The sequence below is a fragment of the Vulpes vulpes genome, chromosome 2 (assembly GCF_048418805.1).
Source record: "Vulpes vulpes isolate BD-2025 chromosome 2, VulVul3, whole genome shotgun sequence".
In the NCBI taxonomy this organism is placed as follows: domain Eukaryota; kingdom Metazoa; phylum Chordata; class Mammalia; order Carnivora; family Canidae; genus Vulpes; species Vulpes vulpes.
In genome coordinates, this window is record NC_132781.1 from 131,959,517 (window position 1) to 131,986,770 (window position 27,254).

Here is a 27,254-nt window from a genome sequence, read left to right on the forward strand (position 1 = left end):
TGTTCCTCTGCAACGTTTCTCTCTCCTTATTTAAGAAAGAAAAGAACTCCCAGCAGAAATTGTGGAAACTCTACATTTCAATCAAGACAGTCAAAAGAATGATTTGAATTTACAGGCCTGTAATTGGAACAAATTGGAAACAAAAGGAGAGTGCTTGGTGAGGCCACGTGATGTGGCCACAGTGCTGCTGTGTACAGTATGCTGGGAGGAAAAAAAAAATCATGTGTCTTTAAAGCAAAGCTAACTCCACTGCAGGCTCCAAGCAATTTGCATAAATGTCTCCACCATGATTTTTTTTTTATTTATGGGCCCTAAGTTTCTAATTAAATACTAATTAATACTATCACTAGAATTGTCTCCCATCCCCAGCTCTTCATAGCTTTGTCACTTTGATTAATGCACAGCCATTTATTAACTTATTTAACAAGCCGGGGTGCCTCATGACAAACTAGATTAAATTATCCTCATAACAGTCTCATTACTGGAAAAAAAAAGGGAGTTTTAAACTTAATAAAAATTATCCTCAATAATGTTAAAGCTTTTTCACCGCACCCTTAAAAGATAGAAATAGGTTTCTTGTTTGATTTATAATATATGGAGTTGTATAAAGCATCCATTAATAAAATTTATAAGTTCATTTAAGCTTGCACATTACAGTAGTGCTGTAGCCTTGGGTGCTTATTATTTAACTTTTGCTGTAGTTATGAAGATAATTAATGTCCTGACCAGACAGGGACTAAAATACCCACTAGAATGAGATAATTAGAGACATAAATAATGTTTAGGTTCTTGTGTGCTGCTTTTTAAATTAATTGTTTTGTTTTCCACCCAAACTTGATAAAGAAGAAAATAAGAGTTTACCAAGGAACTGTACAATGAAGGTGAGATGGAGTTTTTTTTCCCCACCCCACTCCCTGGCAGGTGCAGACAAGCTAAGAAGCCTCACAGTTTCTGGCCTGCATGAGGGAGTGGAGGTGGGGTTGGGGGGAAACGTGGAGCCCTCGTTGCTCTCTGGCTCCCTCCAGTGGCCAGGTCCCGGAGGCAAGCACACCTTGGCAGCGGGGGCCCAGCGCAGAGAGTGGCCCCCTGGGAAAGCAGGGGAGGAGAGGAGGTGAGTCAGAACTGAGAACTGAAGGAAGTCTCTTCTTCGTTGAGCCGCAGTGTAAGCTTCTCATCTTAGTCAGACTCGGAGGAGGAGAGCCCCAGAGGGAGCAGAACAAGCCCATGGCAGCGGATCTTTCGTGCTGATGGGGCGAGATACAGGAAGCTGTGGCCCAGGCCCTGCTGGTCTCAGAACAAATATGTGTAAATATATTTGCTGAAAACCTATGAGGATCCCTGACCCTCGGTGGGGGTGCGTTCCCGTAGGGACTCAGCATGTTCTGTGGGTTTCTTCGGTTCTCGTTTTCAGTTTCTTGCTAAAATAGCACCCTCGTTGAGAATCCTAGGTAGTATGGTGTGAGGACGGTGGACATGCATGTCTGGATGGAGAAGTGTCTGCTAGTTAAGCTTCCTTTTGGTCTGTGGCGTCCTGAGTCTTGGGGTGCGGGTGTTGGAAAGGGGCACGAGCTCCCTGGTTGCACTTAGAGAGCGGACACCTGGTATGGATGCCAGTTCACACCCTTTACAAAGCCCTTTGACTCATATCCTTAGTCCTTCTGGAATCTGTGAGACCAGAGGGAGGGCCTGTTACTGTGGCTGCTGATGGGTCACGTGGTGCTTGGGAATCCACCAACTGGCCCGTGGGTTTGGTTACTCCATCCCTGGGAAGAGTACCTGGCTCCTTTGCTTTAGATTTCTGGTCTCCTTCCTCCATTTCTGCATCTCACCTCCCTTTCTTCTCTCTTATGCCCTCCTTCTCCCTCTCACCTTTCCCTTTTATCCTTGATTCAGAGCAGAGATAACAATAGCTTTACTTGTTCATGTACAAAAATAGCTCACTTGTCAGAGCTGCATGGGGACCGGTGCCACAGAAACTCTGTGAGTGGAAGAACGGTTCAGAGCATTGTCTTGGGGTTTAGCATACTTCGTGGCCATAGTCATCTCCAGCTCACACCCCATCCCCGGGAGGTAAGTGGATGGCACATTTCCCTATTATTTATAATCCATGCTTAGCATTGATTAAGATTTCCATCTTTGCAAGTCTGTTAGTAGAGACCTATTAGTAGATGTGGCTTTGGCCCAAAATAGATCAACATGAGTTGAAGGTTTCTGGTTTACTCGGTTTCTTCCTGGCAGCTTTGAGTTCAGTTGTCGAAGTTGCCAGCATGCCCAGTATTCACTATGGGCAAGTGGGCTGAATTAAATTACATGAGGCCTCTAAGAACCATGTGAGATGTCATAGATTTATTAAAATAAAGTACAGGGAGGGAGGAGCCTGTGGTTAGCACAAGAGGGTGAAAGCCCAGTGGGTTTTATTCCTGCCTGGGCCCTTCCATTTGTGTGTCCATGGGCTTCATGATGAGGGCCTGAGGAATACAGTGGCGAGGGGGTGGGGATTGAGGGTGCATGGTTGGGAAGGACAGAGGAGAAGGTTCAGTGGTCCTCAAACTTCCATGGGCAAAGCCATGCAGGTTCTCTGGCTCTAGTTTGAGAGTTTCTGACTCGATCTGCCCCAGGCCCAGGAATCTGCATTCCTCATAGGCCTGTGACTCTGATGTAGGGGTCAGTCCATGGACACCTGGTGACCAAACATCAGTCTAGGTAGGGGGGGCAACAGAAGATGGAAGGACTTTCAGGCAGGGAGGGAATTTTGCCCGAATCATCTTTATCCCCCTGAGAAAGTATAGGAGTTGTCATGTGGCCTTCTTAAGACCCTGCTTACCTGGGGACGAATCGTTCTCCAGGTGGCAGGTGGCATGCAAGGGACAGGGAAGGGTTCCCTAACAGGAGGCCAGTTCGGTCACCAGCACATCTCCCGGCTCTGGCCAGCACCTCTGCTCAGTGCTTCCTGGAGCAGGCAGGCCTAGATCCCGCCGCCCCCCAGATCGCATCCACCAGGCCGTTCCTTTAAAATTTGTCACTCTCCTGTCTATCTCTTCCTTCTGACAGCTCGGGAGTCGTTCCCTGAGGGGGAGTGTGAAGGAAATGGTGCTACAGTGGGGCTCTGAGCCCCGGCTGCTCCAAGCCTGTGGGGGAAGAGAAGCCAGTCTGGAGGGGCCCTCTGCCCACCTCCCTAGCACCCTTTGGAACAGGCAAGGGGAGAAATGGGTCTCAGTGAAGTTGCCTGAGGCATGCGTGGCCCAAGTCAGGCTGGGGCAGCAGTGACATGTCTGGCTTCTGAAGGCCAGTCTGCTGCTGGGGTCAGTGCGCAGACAGGAGCTGGGAGGGCAGGTGATCCTCACCCGGCATCGGAACCAGGCAGGCGCCCAGCTGGGGGCACCTGCTGACCCGCTGCACTGTTTTCGCTTTCTTCACCCCTTTGCAACACCGCAGCCAGAGTAGTGGGCATGGCACGCGGGTACACCGTTCAGCGTGACAAACACCAGGGGGCCCCAGGCTAGTGTCAGGCACTGTGCTGGGTGCTGGTGTCACAAAGATGAAGGTTTTCCTGCCAAGGGGCTTGACTTTACCTGCGAGGCCCTCAGCGCCCCCCTGCCAGGAGAGAGGCTAAGCCTGGGGAGGGCCCCGGGGCTCCGTCGTCCACAGCCGCGGGGACACTTGCGACGAGGTGGGCTCAGGTTTGGTTGGCGGGGTGGATGTGACGGAGGGCGACAGGGCTCGGACGGTGGCTCCCGAACGGGGGTGTGCACACCTGGGGGGCCATGTCCCGCTTTCCTCCGGGAATGCGCAGACAGCGCGGACGCCCTCACTCCATTGGTCGTTGGAGATCTTGCCATTTGTGCCTTCCTATTTTTTGTGGAATGTTTTAAAATGAAGACATGTCAGTCCAGTAGTAAAATGTATGCAATTTCCTAAGGAAGGAAGAACGGATCCCTGGGTGGCTCAGCGGTTTAGTGCCTGCCTTTGGCCTAGGGCACGACCCTGGAGACCCGGGATCGAGTCCCACGTTGGGCTCCCTGCATGGAGCCTGCTTCTCCCTCTGCCTGTGTCTCTGCCTCTCTCTCTCTGTGTCTATCATAAGTAAATAAATAAATCTTAAAAAAAAAAAAAAAGGAAGGAAGAAAGGGAGGAAGGGATGTCAGAGAGGGGCAGTCGGTTGTATTTCTTGTTTCAAGCGTTGGACGTGCAATTATGAGATCAATTCGTAGGCCGTCGGTTTAGAGCAATGTCAGAAGAGTGGCTGAAGTTCCAGGCCCTGGAGTAAGGGGAAGGACACAAGGCCGTGAAGGAGCTGTGGGCGTGGGCCACATGGAGAGAATGGGGGCTAGCAAGGCTCCAGAGTCAGTGGAATAAAGGGGACAAGGTCTCAGGGGAGGAAGGGGTGATCGGAGAGCAGGAGAAGACAGAGAGCGCGGGTGGCACAAGGCAGGCGATGTGTGGACAGGGCAGGGAAGGAAGGACGGGAGCGAGGGCCCGCAGGGTAGAGGCCTTGTCCACCTGGATATCCAGGTGCCTGAGTTGATGGTAAATTGTACGATGGAAGCAGAATGATGGTAAGATGCTGTTAGGAGGTCTGGGAGCAGTGGTGGGCAACCCAGGGGCACCCGGAGGGAGGAGGGGTTTACCTGAAAAAAAAAAAAGGAGCAGTGGTGAGTGGTGCCTGCGGACCGAGCCAGGCTGCAAAGGGAACAGGAAACGAAAGTCCCCCCAACCCCAACAACCCACCCCAACAGGCTAAAGCTGAGGGGGTTTGCTCACCATGCAACAGAGGTTCCAGAAGGCCCTGGAAAAGTTCTGGAACGAGGGGTGCAGTGGGAGTGGGTGTCAGAGGAGAAGAGGGGAGCAGGCTGGAGGTGAGCTTGGGGAGTAGGTGGAGGTGCCCGTGCTGCTCAAGGCCTATCCTGCACCCCTCCCCGGGGCGGGGGTGCTGCTTTCATGGGCTCTGTTCAGTGGGCTGTGGAGTGAACTTGGAAATCATAGCTGGCATTATTTTTGAAAAAGGAAGATACAAATGTCTTTTTTGTTCAAAAACACAGACTAGGTTATCTGCGTACGGGCACGTTGACAGCCGTCACGTACTTGGTCACCTGAAACCCATGACTGACTGCTCTTTGGGCTGTAGTTTCTCTGATGGTGTTGGTGAGAAACATGCTTTGAACTTCTTGTAGCAGCTCATTGGTGGTGATAATGCACTATTTTAGGGATTAGAACATGCCACCTCCGTGCCACCTTCACACGCTCTGCCCATGCCAGGATCCTCCCCTTTTTGGGGATTTTTCGAGACAATTCCTACTCTGTTTCACGCAGCAGCAGCAGCAGCAGCAGCAGCATTGAGGCAGCCCTGACTACCTAATGGGGCCAGCAGTGCCCTTCTCCCCCAAAGCCGCAAGCAACGTCGGAGTGGCTTTGCCTAGCATTCTCAGCTGTCAGGGGGTCCTTCTCTTGTTCTGGGCAAGGTTATTGCAGACATTTTGAATATTTTCAGAAATAATTCCTGTATCGGTTTTTAAACCTTTGTTTTGTTGCAGTTAGCGTGGCCAAAGACGGTGTACCCCAAAACCCAGCTCAGCCATGTCCCAGAAAGACACTATCTTCAGATCAGCTGTAGCAGCATCAAGTGCATCTGGAACATTTTCGTTCATTCACTCCACCTCACTTGTCCCACCAGCCTGCAGCATGGCTGTGGCATCTGAACATTTGCCATATGTTCATTCAACTCCTCCTCTTCGTACCCACTGGTAGTAACCTTTCTGGAATACATTTTTCTGTTTGTGACTCATCACCTTTCTCTTTCAAGACCATGGAGTCATCTTGGGTCTCAATGACTTCTACTTTTCTCAGGCTGAGTATCTTCAAGATTTAGGGTCAGCCCCTCTCCAAACACCTGCAAATGCATTTAAAAATGAGTCCGTTCCAGGGTACAGTTTTTCTTTTATGATACCAAATTTATTCATAATACATTATGCAGGTGTTTTGATGAGAATCCAGAAACATCTTGAGACACCATATTTCTCTGAAATGTGAGAATTTAAGACCATCGCTGTTCCAACAAGTCTTGTGTATGGAGCTTTTTATTGCATTCATTTGCATTATTTTGTTCACTTCTCAGGACTCTGTCAATTAGCAACAGCTTGATCTTGCAGATGAGAATGGAACACAGAGAAAACTCAAAGTCACACACTTGGAAGATGGTGGAGCCAGGACTAGACTCAGTGTTCTCTATACCAGATCATTATGCCTTTCAGAATCAAAGACATTTCAGACAATAACATCTTTCCAAATCAGACACACGACAGGTTAGAGCTGGAAGGGACCCCTCTCTGTATCTAACTCAACCCCCACCTTCCTAGACACTCGGTAGATGTATCTAATTAGGAAAAATGCAAATTATTTGACTGTATACCTATAAATATTATCCCTGGAAAGAAAAGGAACATTTGGTAAATGTACAAAAAATATGGAAAGCATTTGCATGTTATCCTCGTGTAAGGACCATGTTAATCTTATCTGTATTGTTCCAGTTTTAGTATACATGCTGCCAAGCAATCTCCAGAATATTTTAAGATGAATATACCGCAATAGAAAATACCAAAATGTATCACACATATGGTAAAGGTCAGTATTGTTTGCTGAGACTTTCTGTTGCATATATGTGTAGATATCCTGGGTCATGATAGAAAATTCATTTCATACTGTGGATTGTGCTAACAAATGTCGGAAAGCCAGTGGTATGGTAGAGAGAGCATTGGAAAGTGGGTTCAATGACTTGACTCCAGTCGTTGCTCTGCCAACAACCACCTGTGTGAGTTTGGCCAAGGAACTTGACCCATCAGGCCTCTATTTCCTTAGTTTTAAAATGAGCAGGTCAAAATAGATGTTTTTTTGAGATCCCTTTCTCTAAGATTGTGTCATTCTGGTGATTCTCTCGTGGCATTGGTGGAACACAAAAGCCTTTCAGATGAGAAAGGTGGATGGAGGGAGGTGTCAGAGCAGCAGGGCAAACACAAGCCAGGTGCAGGCGCATGCCTTTACCCACAACAGCTGCTGCCCTGGTGCTCATTCTCGCTGTTTGTCGTCGTGCTGGTAGCACCCCAAGATGCTGCTGCCATGAAGGTGTGAGTGATGACCATGGTTAAATCCAAGTTGGAGCCTGTGGACGGCAGTAGAGGTGAGGACTGCCAAGCACACACACCTGGTACCACTCTTGGCACTGCTAGGTGCTCAGAAGCAGTTCTCGATGACAAGCATGATAAATATTCCAAGGAGGAAGCAAAGGAAAGGCAACCTAAATAGAATAAGTTGAAACCCAGGAGCCATATTTCCTCTACAATCTATGCAGCCCTGGAGTAATAAAGATTTTCCTTAGGAAAAAAAAAAAAAGGAGGGGAGCCATTTCAGAAAATATGCAATGCGATATGCTTAGTGGAATTCCTTTTCTGGTGTAGACTAGCACCTAGCTTTCTGTAAGGAACAGGGACCTGTTATCACTTTGCACTCATTTGATCGATAAGATGCAAAGTTAATTTCATGGTGGAGGAACACCCGATAGGTTGCTTGCTTTCCATTAACATAGAAGACATTTTTGACACCAGCACATAGGTGTGTGTTTGGACACACAGACGCACACACGAACGCTGATAAATGCATTAAATGCATTCACTATTTACTGATCCTGGGACAGCATACAGTATGACCAGAAATGAGATGTATCTGTGTGATGTGCCCGAACATGTAGAAATCAAAGGTGTCTTTTTCCCCCTTCAGGTAGAAATATAATGCTAGAAAACATTCTGCCTTTGAAGAACAAAAGTACAAAGGTGTTCCAACAATTGAAGGTTCTAGTTTTGCACAATTGCTTATTATTCATTACACTTGGAAATAGGGCATGGAGAAGACAATTACCTTCGCGAGCCTGGATCTCTTTAGCACGCTTCGGTTTAGTGTTACCCTCTAGGTAAGCTTTAACAAGATGTGTCTGTTGACCTGCAGAAAAAACCTGGTTCACAAGAGGGTTGTGTGTCAGGAAGCAGACCAGAAGTAGACGTGGTTGTTGTTAAGCACTGTGGACTTATAAAGAAATAGATTAATCATTTAAGTCATTTTAGTACTTGTGGAGGACACTGAAGTGACAGTTCTGATGGCCTGTCTGCAGCCCAGGTGTTTCATGGGTATAAACCTGGAACCAGTGCCACCCAGTCCTACAGATGAGCCTCTTCCAGTCACTCTAGCTAGACTGTGGGGAAAACACAGCCTGGTGTTTGCATCTCACCATAACCATGGCCTTGCAGGAGGCACTGCTGGACAGGGTGGGGAGGAGATGCCCTGCTAGACTCTCCTTTTTGTGTAGGTGACTGGAGAGGTTTAAGAGATGGATACCTTTTGGTCATGACCTATTGCAGTGGGCCCTAAACCCAGGAGCCCAACGTGGGACGTTGATGTAGCTTCTTCTTTAGTTACTGTTTACTTCCAAATGACAAAAACAAAACAAAGCAAAATCCGAAACCCAAACAAAAAATAACTCCAAACAAAGTCCCAGCAACAGGAAAAAAAAATATCCAGCCCATACTAACCAAGTGGCCGTTATTTTTGGCTGTGGGCTGGGCTGGTGAGACGCTCTTTGGCTGGCTGTCATTGTGCACAGCCGTCTGACTGGAATTTTTGTGAGCCGGGAAAGGAATGGTTATATTTGGCCTCTGGAAGGGAAGTTGCTGAGATAGAAAGGCAGCTTTGGGCCATAGGGTTTGAGCCCATGCCAACGGCAGGAGAAGCAACTCACCCTTTTCCAGCTGAGGAGGGGCTGGGACAACCAAGCTGGACTCTCAGGCAGGGGTGTTTATTTTTTGGTGGAGGAGGTCTGCAGGGGAGCACACCACACAACTGGAGCTTGGTCCAGGCCAGTGAGACCGGCTGCCCCTGGCTGAGGGGCCGGGAGGGTCAGCCTGGGCTCAGCTACAGTACATGTGAAGCAGGACTCACTGCCATCTGTTTTCCTTCATTTTGCCCCTGGCACTCAGTCTAGGTTATCTCCTGGTATTGCATTCATGGAAGTTTCCCTGTTGTTTACCTGTTATCATTTGCACGCCCTGTGTCCACTACTAGATGGTGAGTGCTTCGGTTTTACCTTCGTGATCCACAGGGCTTCCACGCACAAGCATATTTTAAGAACCAACACTGCCTGAGATTGCCCTCCCCCTCCACTATATATATATATATATATATATATTAAAGTTAATGATTAAATCTTCAGTTGTGTTATAAAAAGAATGACACTTGAGTCATGATAGAAAAACAAGAGTGTTGTTTATGAATATACCACTAAAGTATGCATTTTGTAAGGCTCATTGATTTATTTCCAATTCGAGAAACCACAAAGACATACAAAATGGTTCATTAGATATTCATTACACCTCCTTAGCTGCTTTTATTAGAAGTGCCCATGGTGCCAATGGCAAGGTTGATGTTTTCAGGGGTTGAATCAATGCTTCAGACTCATCAATTTCTCATAGGCAGTTTGGGTTTAAGGTATTTCGATGATTTTATAGAAACGTTTTATCCCATTAAAAGCTATAACTTAAACTGTGGTGCAGGGCAGGTACACATTAGATGATAGATGGCTTTGTTTCAGAGATTTCAAATTTGTCAAATCTGCATTAAAGAACTATATTTGAAATTGGTTAGAAGGTTGGGTGAATTCTCCAGGTGCAAATGACATTTGTTTTATGGATCCCTCTGAAACAATTCCCCCAGAGTTTTCATTTGAATAAATCACATCCAAGTTCAGCACTCCAGAAACAGCTAGCTTGGTAGAGTTGCATTAGATGCTTTTCTGGTTCCTTCTTTTAGGGAGGCGGGGAGGGGGGGCTCAATTTTCTCATCTGTAAAGGAGGCGAGCCTAGATAACCTGGAGATGTGAATCTTTATATCCTCTCCTCATTCATTCATTCTTTCATTCATTCATTCATTCCACATGTATTTATTGACTATGTGTGGCCACGTTCAGCAACATACAAAACCTGGAGCTCATTCTTATGGAGATGATATCCTAGTAATAAGATCATTTCATAGATTGGTAAGTGCCCTGAAGGCAGTAAAGGACAGTATTGTGATGGTAGATTGTTGGCAGGTGGCCCCATGCCATTCTGAGAAAGGGTTACTTCAGCTGAGGAGAAGTAGACATCTGGAGGAGGAGCATTCCAGGAAGAAGGACCAGCCAAGGCCATGGTGTGGCAATGCAATAGTGTGCTCAAGGAAGAGAAAGGCCTAAGTGTTTTCTTCATGGGTCTCCTTCCCCCACATGTAGAGTTGTGAATATTCTGGTGCATTAAAATAGTGAGGCCAATGGTGTTGTGGGACAGATGCAGAAGGGAGAGAAGTGAGAGAGAACACTGGGGTTGGAATGGATCGCCACATTAAGGTAGACTACTACATCCTACAGTCCTTCTCATCCTTGTGGAACCTTCCCTGCCTTCTCAGACTTCAGTGGAGTGTATCACAAAGGGGCTGTAGGTCCCTTCCATTCAAGCTTCGAATGCTCAGGTGGGTCCCTATTTCCCATCCTTTTGAGACATTCCCTGCAGAACCCATTGCTTTCTGGATCCCCTTCAACTATTAGAATAGCCTCACTTTGAGGTTTATTTTCAAGTGTTAGAAGTCCAGTCCAGTGTATTGTAAATCTTTAATCTCACCTCCAAATTAAAGTTACCTAAGCTTAAGTTCAGGGCTGTACAGTTGGGAAGGAGGGGTTGATTAGCTATTTGTCCTCCCTCTACCTCATGCCCCTTTGGGGGCTCTTCCAGGGTTCAGGTTGGTATTGGTCAGATTAGAGAGGCAAAAAATATACCTCACATCAAGAGTCCCTACAGGCTAACATTGAGAGCCCACACAGTGCACTCCTTTCTAGCAGCCACCATCATCCCTTCTCTCCTGGGCTGAACTTTGGGCTACTTTGAAGAACCTCCTCTCACTAATCACATAAAAGCTCATTCTCCCATCCCCTTTCTCTGCTCCAGCCACTCTGGCCTTCTTTCCACGTCTCAGTGTTGACATGTTCCTTCCTGTGTCAGAGCCTTTGCAGTATTATCCCTGTAGCTGGGACCTTCCCTCCCTAGTCATCCTTCAAATTTCAGCTCAAGCATCAATTCTCCGGATAAGCCTATCTTGGAACTCTCAGCCCAGGGCAGCCTCCGATCATTCACTCCCACAGCCATTAATGAAGAAGACATTAATTGTGTAAATAGTTGCTTAACATCTCTCTTCCCCACTTGAATGTGGATTCCAAGAGGGCTTGATAGATATTTGTAGAAAGAGAATCAGTGGATTTTCCCAAGGAGCTCATGAGCACTTTGACAGGCCAAGCAGATAGTCAGTACTCAGTAAATATTTGCAGAACTGACATGAAAATGAAGGCAGGAGCCACGCCTATTAATTTCTGGATTTGCTATGGGACTGAGCACATAGTAGGATTTCAATAAATATCTGTTACTTAAGTGTTTTAAACAACCTGTTCAGAGTTATCCTAAATATTGGAGAATTGGGTGAAATGCCTTTCTAACCTGACCTGTGCCTTCTGGGTGTGCCTGAACATCAGTGGAAGAGGTGCTGGTCCCTTTGCCAAACCAGGCCTCTCCTCGGCTGACTTCCTGTTCTGTAGTTCAGAACACATTGTAGGAAGGGGACATGGATAGTGATCATAGATCCAAAGAGGGACAAGTTCTAATAATTTGTCCCTTAGTTGCCTGCAGTACACTTGTATCTCTGGCAGCCCACCCACTCCAATCCTTGGTTCCCCAAGCAGGGTCCGCCATATGCGCCTTCAACCTGACTTGCATGAAGACTTGTTTTATTAGTCACAATTAGTTGCAGGTGCAAAGACTGAGGGCACAACTAACTGTATGTGGAATCACCTCCTCACATACGAAATTAAACACTTGCACACTCAGAATTAGGTTCAAGTGGCTAATTGCACCCGGAAGTAGGTAATTGCAGGTGCAATTAGCTGCAAGTGCAATTTTTCACCCGAGACTAATTGCTCCCAAAGTAAGGAGATAGGGATTGAAAATTCAGCGCTGAATGAATGTGTGGTTATTGCAACCACCTGTGATTTTAATAGCCCTCCCCCTCTGACTTAGAGTGTGGTGGCCTCCCTTTGGTCTTTATGAACAGTTAGTTTGCTTCACTTTATCTGTACATCCTTCTGCGGCATTCTCTTATCGAGTTGCGTCTTCTTTCCCTTGCCAAGAACCTCTTTCTTCAAGATTTCTGGAATCCCTCACTTTTTAAAGGACATATGTTCCTCCACAGTTCTGGGCCTAAAAGCCTTCAGAAATAAGGAATGGTCAATAGGTTGGACAGCTTCATGGGCACTAACTTCCATCTTTCTTGAGGATTGTCAATCTGAACATGATGGATGAAAAATTCTCCTCACTTTAAGTAAGGAAAAAAACAAACCCTCCATCAAATTACCCAGAAAAGTGTCTTCTCTAGCAGGTTCAATCCCACGTATCTTTTCCTAATAGCTTTTCTCCAGTATCAGTATAGGATTCCACCCGAGAAAACAAAAACCACCATTGGTTTTCAAAAAATGATTATAAAATTAAAGCATAATTGGAAAAAAAAATGCAATGAATTTTGATTTAAATTGGATTCAGTGAAACCAAGGAAACCCAAACTGTTACCATACTCAAGAAAGTCTTTTGATCATATAAACATTAATGAAATAAGGAGTTGACCATCATAGTTATTTTGACAGAGAGTATTTAATAAAGGCAATTGCTTACACTGGTATTAGCCAGCTAAAATGGTGAAAAAGGAACCCTGAGATATCTCAGAGATAACAGCAGGAAGCAGCTCCCACCCCAAGGAAGCGGAGGCTGAGTTATTAGCATCTAGAAGCTTGAAGGATCTTCCAGAGCTCCTGTAGAGAGCTCTGGTGGAGGGACACTGCCTGGTGGCTCACTACCTCCGCAGCTTAGAGGGAGGACCACACAGAGCTGGAACCCAGAGTTCTGCAGACAAGGCACTGTCTGGTGGTTTCCAGTGCCTCAAGGAGCTCAGGGGAGAGACCCTGTCTAGTGGGACCTGGAGCTCTGAGTAGGGCTGCCACCCAGCTGGTACCACACTGTGGGCAACCTGTGAAAATGCAGCCTATGTTCATAAGGGGAAAAATGCTTTCAGGGTGGGCCATGGAGCCTGGGGCTTGTGGTCTTGGGTAGAATCAAACCTGGATTTAACAGGCCTTTATACAATATGGGGAAGTGGCAGCTGCAGACAAGAATTTCTGGAACACGAAGGAGGTGAAGTTGAGTCTGTGCGAGGTGTGTGACTTCACGTGTGTCTTTCTTCTGTGTCCAACATTTTCCTTTGCATAGTTTTATTCATTTTTTCATGAAGCAAATTGTGTGGGGGGAAGGAAGAAAGGGAGGGAGGGAGGGGGGAGAGAATGTGACTGTCAGAGTGAAGACAAGCCAGTGGTGCCCTCAAGATGGTGCAGGTGCCTAGAGCCAGCCCTGCCCGGGCGTCTGTACAGACTCTATCCGCCCAGTGCACCTGGCTGATCAAGCTCCCCTTGCTGCTTGCTGCCAGAGTTCAGGGCTCCCTGAAGTCTACCTCCTGACTTCTGCGGAATGCTGACTCCTCCGCTTCCCTGCTTAGTCATTCCGAGGTGGGAAGGGATCCCACTTGCTAAGCTGGTGGCGGCCTCAGCTGAATGCCAATGTGCCTGGGCTGTCGACCCCTTTGAACTTCCTCTGGCTGTGGAATCTGCTATTGTTTCTATTCTGCGGTGTGCAGGGACTTGCTCAGTGAGGAGGTGAGAGAGGTGACAGCCCAGGGAATAGAGGAGGGTGGGAGGACCTTGAGGTGGCCTGGGCCGTGCCCCGAGGGTCCGAAGATCTGGGGTGTTGGCCGCTGCAGGAAGGTGATGTTTACTTGGCTGCAGGGTCAGCTTCTGATGGACTGCTTTGGCCAAGCATTTCCTTTTGGCAAGGGGAACAGTTTTCCTTTGCCCTTATCACCCTGCTTGGTGGCAGCTTAGGCTTCTCAGGAGAGGACATACATATTAGGGGAAGTTGGGTCACCTACCAGTGGTTTAGACTAAGAAAAATAAATTTTTGCTTCTTAGGAAAACGAATAAAACTACCTGAAGGAAAGTGCTATTGGATATAGAGAAAATAACAGCTTCTAAAAATCTGACTAACTTACAACAGCGGCTAAGATCACCTAATGGTGCTTTTTCCATCCCTCCCCTGTGCAAATAGTTCATTGTTCATTCATTCAATCCACAGGTATTAGCTGAGTGCCTGCTATTGCCAGTACCTTGAGGTAGGACCCTCAACAAGATAGATTAAAAAATCCTAACCCAGAGAGCTTATATTCTGGGGGGAGGAAGGTCAACAGTCTTGTACGTACAATTTCTTCCCCTATTTTCACTTGTCAATCTGGTGAGCACTTGCCTTATCGTTATTTCATCTTCACACCCATTATTCTGATGCCTGCTTACTTTTCCAAGTGACCGGATCAGAGTTTGACTGTGTCACTACAGTCAGGTATGAGTTGCTTTCCAATTTTCCCAGTTTTATTTTTTTAAGGGTTCCATTTTGTTTTTTTTAAATAAGATTTATTCCTTTATTTGAGAGGAAGAGCATGCATGCGTGTGGGCAGGTGGAGGGGCAGAGGGAGAGGAAGAGAGAGAATCTCAAGCAGACTCCCTGCTGAGCATGGAGTCCAAAGAACTCCGTCTCAGGACCCTAGGATCATGACCTGAGCCAAAACCAAGAGTTGACTCAACCAACTGAGCCAGTCAGGTGCCCCCCATTTTCACAGTTTAAAATAATGAGATAAATGTATTTGTGTAGGTAAATTAAAAGATTTTTTTCCCCTGTATTTTGGGTATTTTCTTCCTTGGCCCCATCTTTGTCCTGCTGGTATTCTTGGTTATAAACAACAGAGCCCAAATCTGGTAAACATAAGCAGAAAAGGAATGTATTGGAAGGCTGTCCATTTAGTAGCTTACAGGATAGACAAGAGGCTGGAGAAGCAAGCTCAGAAAGGCAGCAGGAATCAGGGTTATGGCAGCAACACTGTGTATCCCAGGTCTGCCCCCCAGGAACAATGGGCTAGGACCCTTCAGCGTCCCTTCCTCCTGGATGCAGCTTCAGTGCCTTGGTCTCTTGACTCTACCACTATCAGGAAGTCTTTATCTTCCTTGAACCTCTGTCTCCCTCCCTCCCTCCCTGGAGATTCTGAGGTTAGGACAGGGGATTTGGCCTGATTTGATCACCTGCCTGCTTCTCTAATAGGAGTGAGAGGAGGGAATAGCGCATTCTTCCCTGGCTGTCCTAGTAGGGGGTGGATTTCTGCACACTCTCCCCCCACCTCTAGAGTGGTGGATCCCAGATAAGAAAAAGAAAAAATATGCTCTACAAACACATTCTCTTAGTTATATCTATGTGTTTATTATATGTTGGGGGATGGAGAGTTAAAAGGACCGTTCAATTTTGCGTGCCTGTGGAGGGCCCAAACACTGCTCAGAGGTGCTGGGATATGGCCCGGGGCGTTTGGCACCTCCACCAACCCTGCAGCCCTCAGCGCTAGGGCCTGAAGTAAACATGGGTCAAGTTCACATTGATTAGCTTCATTCTATGGATAAGTAAACTGGGGCTTGGCATGATCCGTGGCTCCTACAAATCACACAGCCGGGAAATGTGAGACTTGGGTATAGGTCTTCTGAAACCCACTGAGGTTAGTTGACTTGTACTAGCACCAGGCTGGGGACTGGTGTAAGGGGTGCCTGGAGCAATCTTAGGCAAAGGCCCTTTCAACAAAGGGGCCTTTGTAACAAGCCCTTCTTTGTTTAGCCACCAGACTGCTCCCTGGAGTAATTAAGGCCTGTAGTTCTTAGATATAAGGCTGGCTGACACTACTTGACATAATGCAGCAATCTGAGCTTAGATGCCAGGGCAGTGTTTGAAATGCATGAGCCACGGCAGACCTGCTCCCCCACACACCTGGGCGCTAGCCACGTGGTTGAATGGCCCTGCCTTTCTTGCCACTTCTAATGATAAAACACCTCCCTTTGGTCTAACAGGATGGGGTGCTGGTGGCAATGTGTCTATCATCACATGTCTTCGGTACCCGCGGATGGACATCTCACCTGCTGCTGCCCAGAGGAGAGAGGTCATAAGCTTCCGTGGGTCCTTCGGAATGAGGCAAAGCCTACCTGCATCTTTTCTGCCAGTGCACAGTGCCCTCCTGGGGGTGGTGAGTAACTGCTATCCTCTTTGTCCTGGGGGATAGTCCCCTTAAATTCCCATGGGGCCTCAGTTGCCTGGATTAATATTGGCTTGTGTTGTCATCTTTTGGCAGCTGAGTCTGTACCTTTGTGTTAAAAGTCCCTCCTCTAAAGGTGGAAAGACAAACTTGACTCTCCCTGGAACTGGGATGTTAGCCTCTCATCAGACTTGTACCCCGGGGGACCATGAGGGTCACTGGACAGAAACTCGGTCTCTGCCCTCAGAGCTCTTTTGGTCTCTCTGAGGAGGCTACCATTCAGAGGAGCAGAGAGAGAAGGTGCCTGGGTGGTGGCCTTGCCTGGCGGCTGAGCCTCTACTGAAGGCCTCTGCTCTCCCTCCCCACCCCCACCCCGAACACGCTGATGTACAGCTCGTTTGTCTCGCCAATCGAGGAATTTCAGGGGTTTAAGATGGAAGTGGAATTTTGGCATTGGTAGAGTTAACATTTATAGATTCTACTGTTTGTGTGTGCCCTCCAGGGCTCATGACATGAAGTGATTTTTAATCATGCTAAAGCGCGCATTTCCATCACGTGCGGGTGGGTAAGTCACCCCACTACCGAGACTCTGGCACCAGTGTTTCAACAGAGCGTGGGGCCCTCCGTTCCTCCCCACCAAAGGCAATCTGTGCGGGGACCTTTGCGCATTAACAAAATTTGGGGATCTGGGGAGTCTCTGGCCTAGTCCCTCAGTAGGTGTGGTGAAGGCCCTGGTGTCTTGGGTTCATTCTTCATCACTTCCCCTTATGCCCCGTGTCCCTCCTGAGCCCTCAAGCTCGGGGTCAGGCTCTTTCAGGCTCACCCCACCTGCTCACCTCAGAGCACTGAGCACCAGCACAGGCAGCAGGAACAGGCCTCCTGGCTGCTGCATGTGGTGTGGAGCTGCAGTGTCTGCTGAGAATTTAAAACCAATAATAAAATCGACTGTAAGTCAGTCTGCTTTTTATTATCCCCATGCCGGCAATTCTAAACAATGTCAGTGATAAAATACTCCTTCCCCAAAATCTTTTGTTGGTCCACGTTCTAAACAATTGCTGTGGCGACTGTTGAATTTTAATTATTTACAGTCACATAAATGTATGTATATATAAAAATATATATATGCTTCAAATTAGCATATTTTATTACTTGTCCTTTAACAAATAGCACATCCCACCCGAAAGTCAATTAGGAGTACCCCAGTAAGAACAGTCGGTGATGGTTGGAGCTGGCTTTGGGCGCAGCTTGTGTCTCCGGCCCCCCAGTAATAGGTATTCTCACTTTTAAACAATAGATACACAATGATAGCACAGTGATTGCAAAGCCAAGTAACAAAACCCAAGTGAATTCAGTTCTGTCCTTCCACATGATCGCTTGGTGTTTCAGTGTTTGAAATTTTGCAAATCCAGGTTATTTCATCCATGAAGTATTTGGTTTTGAATAGTATCTTTAAAATTGAAGTTTATTCCTCTAAGTGATTGTTTTAAAAGGAACGACTAATGAGAACAATAGTAATTACTGATTATTACAGGATTACCACTGAATACGATTTTGTCACATAGAGGAGAGTGTTAAAAAAATGGTCCACTTTGGGTGTCAAACACATGAGGTCTGCCGCTGGCTGGGTCGATGCAGACAACGGAAATCCCTCTAGTTAGTTGAAACAGGAGGGGATGAGTAATCAGGAATTCTCTGGCCTACACACGCTTTGAAGAGCTGGGCAGACAAGTAAGTGGTGGTCAGAGCTCCCAGAAACAATTCCAGCTCGAAGAGTTACTGTTGCTCTGATGGGAAGGTGGTGATCCCACCTGCCCGCTGCAGAGCTCACCACCTCTGCCATGACCTGGGCCAGGTAGGAACTCCCTGCCTTGCCTCCTGCCCCAGCTAACAGGGCTCTAAATTGAGGTCTCTTGCCAATGCATCTCAATGGCCGAGCCTAATCCCATCTGGTCCCTACCTACCTTCCAGAGGAGGACGGGAAACCTAGTTTTTCGTGTTCCAGGGTCTGCTGTATGGGATGGTGCCCTGGAGGAGCTCAGAATAGAGGCAGAGCAAGCCAGTGAACAGTGTCCTCCACACTGACTCTGTTGGGTCTCCCCATGTTACCTTGCTTTGGTCTCTGGAGGGGAAAAGACCTCCTCAGTTTGACAGCCAGGTTCTGTGCATGCTGACTTCCAGGAATAATGGCTGGCTCTGGAGTCAAGTGTTTCCAGGGCAGCCATTTTTGTGCTGCCCCCCTCTCCTGGTCCTCTCTGGGGGTCTTCCCCACCTGGGCTCCTTGTCGTGGCTTTCCTGGTGGGTGCATTATGACTATGTTCTCCCAATCTGCTCTTCACCAACTCACATCTGTTGGGGAAGAGTGGCTTCCAAACACCTCCTGCTCTCTTTGAAGCCACCCCTAAATTCCACCCTACTCATACACATGTGTTTTTATCATCATTATTACTCTTTCATAGTGACTGCTTTTTTAGGGATTCTTCTTAATACACATTTGCAGATTAATTGCTACTCTTGTCCTCAAGGAGTTTTTACTACCATTCCCATAACATTAAAAACACTCTAATTGGCATCTACACCTGGGCCCTGAAACCTCAGCTCTCCTGTCCCTTGTGGAGGCCCTGGGTGGTTGTGGGTGATGCCGGGATCAACGAGTAGGTTCTGTGGTGACCACCTGGGGGGTGACACTGCAGAGAGTGGTAGGATATGAGCTCGGAAGTACCAGATGAGGCTTGAACCCTGTTGCCATCCTGCAGCGTGGAGGTGGAGCCCACTGGGCAGCCACAAACACTAAGTGAGGCTCCGCTCACAAGGCCAGGAGGAAAGAGCCTAGAGCAATCTGCAACCAAAGAGGTTGAATTTCTTTGTTGCAGGCTTTTCATGGCTGTGTGACCATAGACTGTGACCTCTTCGGAAGGGATATTACTTAGGTGGTGGTGGTTCTTCTTTCTGGCCATGTGCAACTAGGCAAGGAACTGAAATAGAGAGAAACAGGAAGAAGGATTTGTGGTTTTCCGGGTATTTCCCTCTGGAGATACTGCCTTTGAGACAGCATAGGTGTCAGCATGGCAGGCTGACTCCTTGCTCTACTTCTCCCCACCTACAGCCACCACCGGGACACTCAGAAATGTGTCCACAGTCCTAAGCCACAGCTTGAAGTGGAGTCGAAGAAAGAAAGTGGATCCAGCATGTCTGTTTCCTTTCCTTTCCTTTCCTTTCCTTTCCTTTCCTTTCCTTTCCTTTCCTTTCCTTTCCTTTCCTTTCCTTTCCTTTCCTTTCCTTCTTTCCTTCTTCTTTCCTTCTTTCCTTCTTTCCTTCTTTCCTTCTTTCCTTCTTTCCTTCTTTCCTTTCCTTTCCTTTCCTTTCCTTTCCTTTCCTTTCCTTTCCTTTCCTTTCCTTTCCTTTCCTTTCCTTTCCTTTCCTTTCCTTTCCCAGTGGCCCATGCAGGTTCATAATAGTCCTCAGAAGCCTATTCCTCTTCCTTCCGTGCCATCTGCTAGTGGCCTGAACTGCATTTTACTTCTGATAATGGGGTCAGAGAGTTTGACCCATTACCATCACCTTCACTGAATATAGAAAGTCTCTTTTCCTTATTTCCTATTTTTTAATATTTTATTTTTTAAGTAAAAATTATATGTAAGGTGTACAACATGATGATTTGGTAGAGGTACACATAGTGAAATAATTACTATAGTTGTTATGGAATGTGGATTTTTTCCCCCCCAGAATCCATGTCCTCTTCAAAGTATGGCTTCCCATTGTCTGGTAAGGACATAACATACCACATGTTCAGTTTTATATATGCAAAATGTATATGTTCAGTTCACAGATATATGTATTTGTGTACAGATGCATGTATAGGTACGCATGCATGTGTATCTGAATATTTGTGTGAATATGTTTGAAAGCAACATAGAAGCTTATTAGCTCACCTAACAGTCCAGAATGACAAGGCATCTTATCAGTGCCTCCAGCTAACTAGGAAGTCTCTCCAAAGATGGACATGGTCAAGTTCAGGCTTTTCTCAAAAGACACAACTGATTCCAACCAGCACATTAAGATTCTGAAGTTAAGAGCACATTGTGAAATGTGAATCGATGTGACACTGTCAAACAAAATGACCTGTGGGCTTGGAAGGTTGGCATTTGTAGGAGGAGGCCGAAGTGTGCATCTTAATCTTGATTTCCTTTGGGAATACTTCATTGTGTTCCTGACTCTGATTATGTTCTTGTGCAATCAAAATAGCTCTAATCTCCTAGACTGGACAATGCCTTTTCTTTCTTTCTTCCTTTCTTCCTTTCTTCCTTCCATCCTCCCTTCCTCCCTTCCTTCCTTTCCTAATTTCTTTCTCTCTATAAAGAATTGAATTCTGTTGGAAGGAAGAATAGTTGTTCTGTTTTGTTTTTGATCAACAACAACTGTTTGGTTTTTTTGAAAATTAATTAATTTTTAACCGTTTCGTTTTTGAGATATGTGTACAAAATCCCATCCCAGTAGGAGGAAAAGCAACGGATTTTAAGTCCTGCTTGGTGTGTAAATGCTTTAATGCACAGGGACCTCAAATGTTCAACCAGAAAACCAAAGTTCAGTATTCGGAACTCAACCTCAAAATGGCACGAACGATCCATTAGGTAAGCACAGATTTGTTCTTTATAGCCATAATCTCAGGATATTATGAAGCCTTTAGCCTTAAGAAAATTTCAGGCGGGATTTGTATTTAACATCAAATTTATCTTTCCCTTGGTTTTAAATGTATAGTACGGACTGGGTACACTGTGTAGTAATGGAAGTTCTGAATACTAATATAAGGTTTGTCACCTTCTCTCTTCTTTCCTGTCAGTACATGATCTGGCAACTTCCTTACTGCATATGGTCATAGCTGCTTTTGGGCATCTTGAACCCAAGCATAGTGTTTAGAATATCCATCCATCTCCATCTCTGGACTTCACTCAAGCCCTCCGTAAACTCTCTTTCAATTTCTTTGGCTATATACTTCAGTGAACTGCAAACAAACAGATCATTTTCTTGATGGTGATAAGGCGGTAATAGACTTTACTTCATTGCCTAGTGCCCTTCAGATATGCTTTCTACAAAACTCCTGAGCAGAACAAATATAGTTACTGAATTTGGTTACTGGTACACAATGAAATAATAGCTAAATAACATAGTTACACGGTTATAATATAGTTAAATCATGCGGCAAGTTGCACACAATAAAAAATGCAGTTAGGCAGGGAGAATGAAATTAAGGGTTAGAGGTAAAAGATAGTGTGTATCTTTAGATGTGATCTGAAATAAAAAGCAGACACCCTGCGAAGGACATAGAGAGATGTCACCAGGTGATGCCCGAGGAAGTGACTTCTCTTGTTAAGTAAGGCAAGAGTACGTAAGGACATTGGGAAGGGCATGTTCAATTGGCTATATATCTCATCTTATATATCCCTTCCTTCCCCCTTCCAGAGAAGTCATCCTAATTTAGTCCTTATTACCTCTTTCCTGGTGTTTACAATTGTTAAATAGCTGATCTTCCAGTTCAGCTCTGATTTATCCCACAAAGCATTGCCAAATCAATTGTCCTTTAGCACCACTCTGATTATATCATTCTTCCATCCCACGTCCTTCAGAGCTGCTCATTACTTGCTGTGGTAGAGTGGGTACCAATTTCTTAGCTTGGCATCCAAAGCTTTGGCATATTCCCTTTTCTAGCCCTACTACTCTAAGTGGGTACCAGCACATTTGTATCACCTGGGAACTTAGAGATGCAGCATCTCAGGTCCCACCTTAGGCTTATTGAATAGGAATCTGCATTTAAAAAAAATCCTCAGGTGATGCACATGCACAGAAAATTTGAGAAGCACTATCCTAGTCAAACAAAATATTCATACTCCCCACTACTCCCTACTTTCCTGTTTTTGGCTTTTGCATATTGGATTACCTCCATATTTACTCCATCTTTGCCTGTCCATTCACAGGATTCTTTTATGATCATCCCAAATGTAACCTCCACAGAACCTTTCCCAGTTATCCCATGGAGCAGGCAGGTCAACTTTTAGAATGCCTGCCAAACCTTTTATAAGTTGAACTGTCCCTGCTGAAGGGACAGCTTTATTTATACTCCTTGACCTGGTCCTATCGGCCATTGAAACTTGGCCTATGGTTGGGTCATCAGCACTGGAGTAGTCTATCTGGTGGCTGGCCAGTAACCCAGAGTGTGGCCACATGAACTGTGGGGAGAAACAACTAAATTCTCTTTCTCCTCTTTAGAAATTCAAATAAGACAGTTAGCAGTGCTTGCTAAAACTAAACACCAGGAGGTAGAGTCAAGGTCATGAGCAGTCATGTGTAAACCATAGTTAGAAGGAAACAGAAACTTGGAGCGAGCTAAGTCAATAGAGGTAGGAGGACAGAACAGACCAGCAGGCAAGGTGGAGATGCCATAAGACAGAGAGACAGACGGGATAATGAGTCCCTAGTCCTGTCCAAGTCCTGAATGGCTTTCCCATGCCACGTCTGGGGTTTTTAAAATAACACCTAATCCCCATGACCTGAGAAAACTTGTGTAAGTCTCTTCCTTGCAAACAGAACAGGCACTTTGAACCCCCCCAAATGGAGCTTCTGGCTCCATCCTTGGACTTTGCTTTGAGACTGTGTTTCTCCTTTTTGTTGGCTGTTTCCCAGCCCTGTGTGATAACACCCATGGTTCTTTATCAACACCAGCTTATAGCAACTTGTGATAAGATCGTGTCCTTCTCATTTTTGAGCATCCAGCAAGATGTATGCTAACAGTAGTGGTAGGATTGACTCAAATTGAATTCCAGGGAAGCAAAAACATTATAGTGAAGAGATCTGGGAAGGAAGGTGATAGGATCTATTATTAATAAGGGCTGAACTCAACTGGAGAGTGGCCAGCATTTGCTTGAAGTCTTTGGTGCATTGTACCAAACAAGCCAAAGAGCCACACATGAGCCAGTGTGTATTTTTAATACAAGCTGTTCAGTGTCATTGCAGCAAAATTAGTAATTCCCATCTCTTAGGAACCTGATCTCGGCTGACACTATTTTATCAGTAAAATAATTTCTTGTAGTGAGTTGAGTGTACCAAACATGTGTTTCCAGCTGGTCAGCAGTCTTCCTTCTTAACCTTTCACCTGATCCAGGCTGTTCTTGCAGATTACAGGACAAATGTTGTTTGGAGAATGATGGGTCTCAGCAGATTGAAGGAGGCAGCTTCCTTGCTTATATTTGGTCAGTTGCCTCCCACTGAGGGTCAGTATGGGTCTGCTATATGTGTGCACTTCGGTATATGCGAGGGGGCTGTGCGCGCAGAGAAAAGGTTCCTATTTGTTTCTTTTAGTGTGGGAGATCAAGCTGAATTCGGAAAGTGTCATTATGGTGGTTTGGAAGAAAGGCAGAGAGGGGGCCCTAATTTTACAAGTAGATGGGGATTTCTTTCCCTTTCTCAACTCCCTCTTGGAGAACATCATGCTCCAAATCCGGAGGTTTCATCTGCTTTTAAGCTGGAAGCTTCTTCTTTAATGGCTTTGTGACTCACAGGGCCCCGGTGATGGTTGCTTTTTCTGTGTATAGAACTATAATCCTTCTCAATTATCAAAGACATAAATTACTATTATTTCCTTACCAGATCGAACATCTCCCTTAAATATGTGAAAGAAAAATTGTTGGTTGTCTGGTGAATTTTCCTCTTGGAAAAACTGCCTATTCTTAATCTACAAGTTCAATGAAAGTTCAAAAGTTTATCAGTGCAAACTCTATATTCTAATAATTCATCACCCAGCTTCTACATCCACATTAAGAGACTCTAGGTTGAGATGTTTTGTCTTCTCTCCCATGTAAAAGTAATCAAACAGCACATTTCCTGGGCATATCGTGAATACCTATTGATCATAATCGGAGCACAGATGGTTTGAGAGAGCTTGGCTGACTGGCTGACATGCAGGCCCTCGTGTCAATCACAGGAACAAATTGATTTTGACTACCCAGCCACAATTCTCCTACCCCAGCAGAATTCCATTCAGGGCTGCTATTTGGAGAATTTTGAACAGACAGCATTTCTGAAGGAGTGTCATAGTCCAAAGTTATTGTGGCGGTAAACTTGATTACTGAGAAAATGGTGATTTTAATGTACCTTCTACTTACCTTTACCACAAGAAAGTCAATACCTTTCTCCGGTGTTGAAAGGGCTCTTATCAATTTAAACTTTATCCTGAATTATGTGTGTTAATTAGGGAAAAGGAGAATCCTGATTTGCGTTTTTCTATGAAAGTATGAAGTACCTTAATACTTTTCTCCAACTGGGACTTGTTTTCTTACTCACTTTTTAAATTAATAATTTCTATTGACAAAATTAAAGAGCTTATGCTTATGCCATCCATCTTTCCCTTATGACTTGGTATAGATATGTTAGCTGGAGAATAATATAGGGAGCAAGGGCTCATACTCCCAGTACTGTTGTAAGCATTAAAATCCTCTGTGATAAGAAAGGGCCTTCTTTGATACTACCTATTATTACTGTCCATTACCTTACTGCTTCAAACATCAAGAGTGCCAGGGTAGGTTCCATAGGAAATGGGTCTGCCTCCATCAGGGAAGGGTTTGGGATATGCATGAATGGCTTGGGGACCAAGATATTTTGTCCTTATCCCAGTTCCCAGCTCTGGACTGGCCCCTGTTCCACGTGATCCTCCTTACTTGTTGCTTAGCCATCCTACATCTTTGCACTTGACTCATTCCCTGCCTGTGCTCTCTCACTGATTGTGGGGGCAGGGCAGATTAAGTGACTATGCTTTTATGTTACCTTTTTTTTTTTTTTCAATTAGACATGTACACCTGTTCTCCAGCGATACTTGGTTGTACTAAGAGAAGAGGTTTGACTCAAACGGTACCAGTCCGTAGGCTGGTCTAATCTAACCAGAGACCACTCCAGAATTCAAGTTAAGAGATGAACAGTCTGTGGTCAGATAATGCTGGGTGGTTGGCATCAAAGGCATATAGGCTGTGATGGAATCAATGGCCGTGCAAACCTAGAGCAGCCATTTTTGGCCAGGTGTACCCTGATGAGTCAGCAGGGACAGGTCATCTGGGAAGACAAGCAAAAGATCAAAGCTGACACAGAGATAATAGACCTCAGGTGCCTATCAGGGACGAAGGGATAACTCTGATTTTGGAGTTTGCAGGGTTGGGTTCGTAGAACTGCTTATGGCCCATTTGCCCTCCCTCTTGTCCTGGGATGCTCTTATGCTTGCCTGCTGTGCTTCTTAACCTGGTTTGAATGAGTTTCTATTCACAACCAAATATGCCCTGACCAGAAAGTATCCTGTTGGGGAGATTCAGATGGGAAGTTTCTATTTTCCTTACTCATCTAGTCTAGGGTCTGGGGACTCTAGAAAATCATGGTGCCCTCTTTTGTCTAGCTGAACGAAGTTCCACAAGAGAGGGTATACCAAGAGAAAAGATGTTATTTGAATGTTCAAATCTCTTACCTTCAATGCCCTCTATACTCATTCTCTGCCTCTTCCTCTGACATTTGCTCCTGCTCTTGGCATTGACCATTTACTTAAAACATCCTGCTTTATTCGGTACTTTTGGTGGTAAAGTTGGCTACAAATTCATTGTGACTTTTCTCATTGAAAGATGGAGTCTAATTCTGTTCCCTTGAATATGAGCTGCCTTTATGACCTGCTTGACCAATAGAATGTAGTAAAAGTGATGTCCGGATGTTCCAAGATTAGGTCATAAGAAGCCTTTGAACTCCTGGCTGTGCCCCTGGGAACACTCTCTTGAAACCCTGAGCTGCTGTTGTAAGAAATCCTATTACCCTGAGGCTGTCGTGCTGTGAGGAGCTCAAGTTGAGGTGAAGGAGATGGTAGGGGGAGAAAGAGAAGCAGGCCGAAGATTCAAACAAAGAGTGAGGGAGCCATCTTGAAGATGGACCATCTGGCCCCAGCTGACACCATGTAGATCAGAGATAAACCATGCAGCTGAGCTCTTCCTGAATTACTGAGACACAAGTATTATTATAAACAAAATAAAATGTTTTAAACTGCCAAATTTTGAGATAGTTTGTTACACACCAACAGATAATCAGAATATTCTAAGTCATCTCAGGGCTACTTCAGCCTGCTTGCCTTTCCTTAGATGATTCCCTAGCCCAAGGACACCTCCCTTCCCCTCCACCTCTAGACCAAGAGAAATATCTCCCTTTCTGAGGAAGCACATTTGGCCAAAACCACTCTTGGAACCTTTTGCTTATGCTGTCCTGTGTGCCTCTTTGATAACGATTTTGCTATCACGTCCTAACTTCCCAAGGACACAGCCAACTCCTTGCTCTTTTTCTATTTTTTTCTTGTCTTGTCCCTTGACAGAGTCCCCAGCAGAAGGGATTCAGCAGGTGTTGAGCCTCCTAAATGTTCTCAAATCTTGAGACCAAATTGCCCTAATCACCTTAAACCGAATCTATATTGGTACTATTCAAAGGTCTGTCTTCAATTACTCATTTCTGGTTAGGCACCTCACTGTAGACATAATTCCTACTTTTTCATTCTCAGAATGTGTGTAGAGTTTGAACTTTTGGGGTGGTTGGGAGAAAACCCCCAAGGGGCACAGAAGGAAACCCAGGGTAGCATAAATAATGGGCAAAATCAAGTGACATACTCTGAGTTTGCTTGTCAACACATGCCCGTATCATTTATGGGAGGTCAGGGTCAAACTCTGTTTATAGTTCTGTTCTGGCCAGGGTGAGTGAGTGTCTTTTAACCACATCACCTCTTTCTAAAACCTATTTTGTTTGGATTTCTCCCAGCCCACCAAAGTGAACTTTCCCATGTTCCCAGGACATTTTTTTTTCATTTCCATGTACCCGTTGGTTTCCTTTCACATGCAACATTCTTTTCTGCAGTGTTCAGAAAACTCATTAGCGTCCAACCTCCTCAATTAGGCAGAGTAAACATGCATTACTCCGAATTGGCCCCC

At 45.6% G+C, this 27,254-nt stretch overlaps 1 long non-coding RNA gene and 1 pseudogene across 1 annotated transcript in view; one reads left to right on the top strand and one right to left on the bottom strand.

The window, feature by feature from the left end:
• Positions 1–1,980: 1,980 nt before the first annotated feature.
• LOC140597948 (uncharacterized) overlaps positions 1,981–27,254 on the top strand; it is a 174,728-nt gene continuing 149,454 nt past the window's right edge. Inside the window, exons 1-2 of the long non-coding RNA XR_012000022.1 lie at positions 1,981–2,070; positions 16,088–16,260. This is a non-coding gene — a long non-coding RNA (uncharacterized lncRNA). The remainder of the gene's footprint in view (positions 2,071–16,087; positions 16,261–27,254) is intronic.
• On the bottom strand, positions 6,455–6,549 carry LOC112908404 (U6 spliceosomal RNA; annotated as a pseudogene).